Source organism: Symsagittifera roscoffensis, chromosome 2 (assembly GCF_963678635.1).
Source record: "Symsagittifera roscoffensis chromosome 2, txSymRosc1.1, whole genome shotgun sequence".
Taxonomy (NCBI): Eukaryota; Metazoa; Xenacoelomorpha; order Acoela; family Convolutidae; genus Symsagittifera; species Symsagittifera roscoffensis.
Genome location: NC_087063.1, coordinates 41,662,441 through 41,665,978, shown reverse-complemented (window position 1 = coordinate 41,665,978; position 3,538 = coordinate 41,662,441).

Genomic DNA, 3,538 nt, shown 5'->3' with positions numbered 1-3,538 from the left:
TCATCTACTGCATTGTAATCCGTGACGGTTGATCCTTTCTGCTTCTGTCTCTCAAAGTCACTGAAGTTCCCACTGGCGCATCCCATGAACTTCGTTCCCAGTATCGACTCTAACTCTTCTTTAGTTCTCTCCGGAACCGCTGAGAGTATTTTACATTTACTACAATCGCGTATGTCCTCATTTAGGAAAGGGTTGTACGCCATCCCTATGATTCCGCACACGTAACTGTAGGACTTCTTCCTGATTGGTCCACAGTAATCACTGGATTTCGGCAGTGCTCCCATGGATTCCTTAGTGATCCTCAGCTCTTTGTTTGAGAATCTCCTTATTTTGTCTATTTTCCTCATGGGTTCTAGTTCCACGGGTTCCTTCATGTTCACTCGCATTGGTTTGCTTTGATGCATATCCAGCAGTGCTAGCAAGAGCAAGGCTTTCGCTCGTTCATCGCTTTTCTTTAGCATCTTAATACAGGTGTTCAATGCTGACGCTGACATTTGTTCTATCATGAATCGAATGAAATAGAGAGCGTCTCTCCGCTTTGCGCACGCTATTGCTGCTCCTTCTTGGGTCATCAGATCTCTCACACTCGTCATTAAGAACATTTTCTCCTCTTTCCATCTCTTCCTTTCTTCTGAATCATATTCTCCGCGGATCAGTCCGATCATGCACTAGGCGAACCTCAGTTGTAACTCAGTTCTCACGTAAGGCACTGCTATCAGAGCGTGTATCTTCGGCGTGGTTCTCATGTCTTCTTCGAAAAACCGTAACACTATCGCTCTCCATGGAAGAGTCACCAACTGCTCTATCGTTTCTGTATGCATCTCAGAAGATACCAGAGTCCCGTATGCTTTCTGCTTCAGGGTGGTGCCTTGGATCATTGTTTCTAAGTAACCTTCCATGGCACTTGGATCTTCCAGAGCCATCAAGTGTCTTCTGGCCGAATTTCTTCATTCCAGCATCTCCATGTATCCATTGGCGGGTTCATCTATTGATACAGTACCCGACACTGACAGCCGGTTATATTCCACTGGGACTAGCTGTCCTACAACACTTCCTTTTCCATGGTTCATGGGAGACGGTTTAAAGTCTTTCATAGTACTCTCCCCACATTGGCTGAGTATTTCCATTTCTAATACTGCTCCAGTCAGAGTGCGGTCACTCTTCTTGGTCTAGTAACCGGTTGACTTTTTTCCTGCCATGAAAATGGGTGGCACCATCGCTATATCAGTCAGCATCCTGTCTGTGCCAGGCAATCGATCATCACCTTGTGCCAGATCCATAGCTTCTTCGACTCGCTTTCTTTTCGCTGATTTGACAGCCTTTATCAAGATTTCTGAATCCACCTTCGTCTTTTCCTCCTTTCTCATTGTCACCTTGCTGCCCAGTTTGATTTTCATTTCATTAATTTTGTCAATTACTAATTTTGACTGCATTGTTCCTTTCCGGGTTTTTGACAGGTTTACCACTTCTCCTTTGTCTTCTTGCGGCGTCATCTTGATAGGAGAGTTTGCCTCACTTTCGTCATTGGCTGAGTCGAGCAATAACATACTCAATCTTCCTTCACACTCGTCGAGTTTGTCAAGGAAATCCCGCATTAGTGGTCGGTTGAGACCTAATTTCAAAATGGACTGGGTACCGTAGCTCTGAACTACCGTCCAGACCTCTTCCATAAAGGCTACTCTGTCCATTCTACATCCCGTCCTATTTTCATGGTCCCTGTGATGCACCTCCCAATCTTCTTCGGGCAACGTTCCTAAGAAGGGTACTCTGGCAGCGCCTTCTATTCTACTTCTCCTTGGTGATTCCATGAGGAGTCCCTGTTCGTTGTCTTTAGAATTGCCCGGAGAGCTGCTCTCCGGCAAATTCCGGTTCATTTCCATAAAGGCCGACGGAGGTTCTAGCGTCGAAGTACCCTCTTCTGCTGGTTCAGTCGACTCCAACGCATCCGCGCAGTTCTCAAAATCACTGAGGAAACTGAAGTCTAGGCTGGATACTCCTCCTGTTGATGCCTTATTGTCCTCTTTTCTCGGCCTGATCGGGTTCCTGTTGCATAGGTTCTTCCGATTGACGGCTTCCGCCCTGCCCATCGTCTCCTTCTGGTTTCTCTTTCGAATTTGAGGGCCCTTGCTCTTCACTTCTGGCCCCTTCCGGAAATTTCGTTATGACTAGCTTACCAGCTGACAGATCTTCTTCCTCTCCATAGATTATTTTGACCTCCTCATATCCGAAGGGTGCTAGCAAAGCTCTCGTCTGTAGCGTTCCTCCCACCGTTAACTCCGGCTTCACACTCTTGAAGATCAGGGAAGACTCTGGTAATTCAGCTCTGCCTCTCATTTTCATAGGCGCTAGATCCAGTTTCGCCCACTCCTTGTCAAATCCTCCAGGCTTCGGAGTCGCTGCGTTACTTATCCGCCTTCTCGTTGCTTGATCCGTGTAAACAAATTGCGTATGCTGCAACACTGCGGCATTCTGCCCACAAAACACGGATCCATCGTTTCCGAGAATTTCGCCACTCTCCTTTCATTTGTCTCAAACGCTCTCAATCTGGGAGTTTGCACTACGGAGACTGCTCCGAGCAACATCCTTCTTATCAGAGGGAACTCAGGGATTTCCTCAGGCAACTTCTTTTAATCAACCCAACTTTTCGTCTCTTCTCTCACCTTGTGGTACGCCGCAGTGGGTCGAGGAATTCTCGTGATCTCGCCATTTGTTTTGTCATAGGGCCTTAGGTTCCAGAGCTTCGGGAACACCTCAATGTGCCCTCTGTTCACCTCTCCCATGCGATCACGGAAGTGATCATCGAAGTTGACGACCGTCATCTCTGGCTCCGATATCTTGGCAAACAACAGATCTTCGCTCATGAGTTCTCGCAATGCGTGCTGCTCACACCAATTCAGCGCACATTCGTCCACTACTGATATGAGGTTCAGGTGCAGCACCGACCTCCTGTATGCTTCCATCTTAACACAGGGAACGCAAACGTGACTGCTGGTCCGTATATGACTGTCACGAACTCCGTGGCTCCTCTGATCAACGCTAAGGGATCGGTCCTCATAGCTAAGCTCGGATCAGTTAACAGGGGCATGCCCCCAACATGTCGTCGCACGTCTTCCTCCCTCTGGATTGTTTTATCCTCTCCTGTTTCAAAGCGATTCTGCTGCAGGAGGTACTGGATAAGAGTATGTCTCAAATCTCTTATGTTATTCCAGGAATCCGTAGCTCGCTTCCTGTCGAGTTTCCTCACATTCTCTCTCATCTGCTCTGGGTAGCGCGTCAAATTCATCAGCCCTCCCAAGTTTTTACGCGTAATTGCAATCAACGCTAGAAGTCCATCTAATCGCAGGTTTTGAATTCCTTCGGTGAGCAGTACAACCGGTCCTTTCACAAAGTTTTCTGCTCCAAATGTCACGAACAAGGCTAGTAGTTCAACGATCGATACTCCCACTACTGCTTGGAGGAATTCTTTTATTAAATATCGGGAACAGTTTGGGTAAATTTTCGCCAAGAAGGACGCGGTCCATCCGGCTCCTAGCCCTTC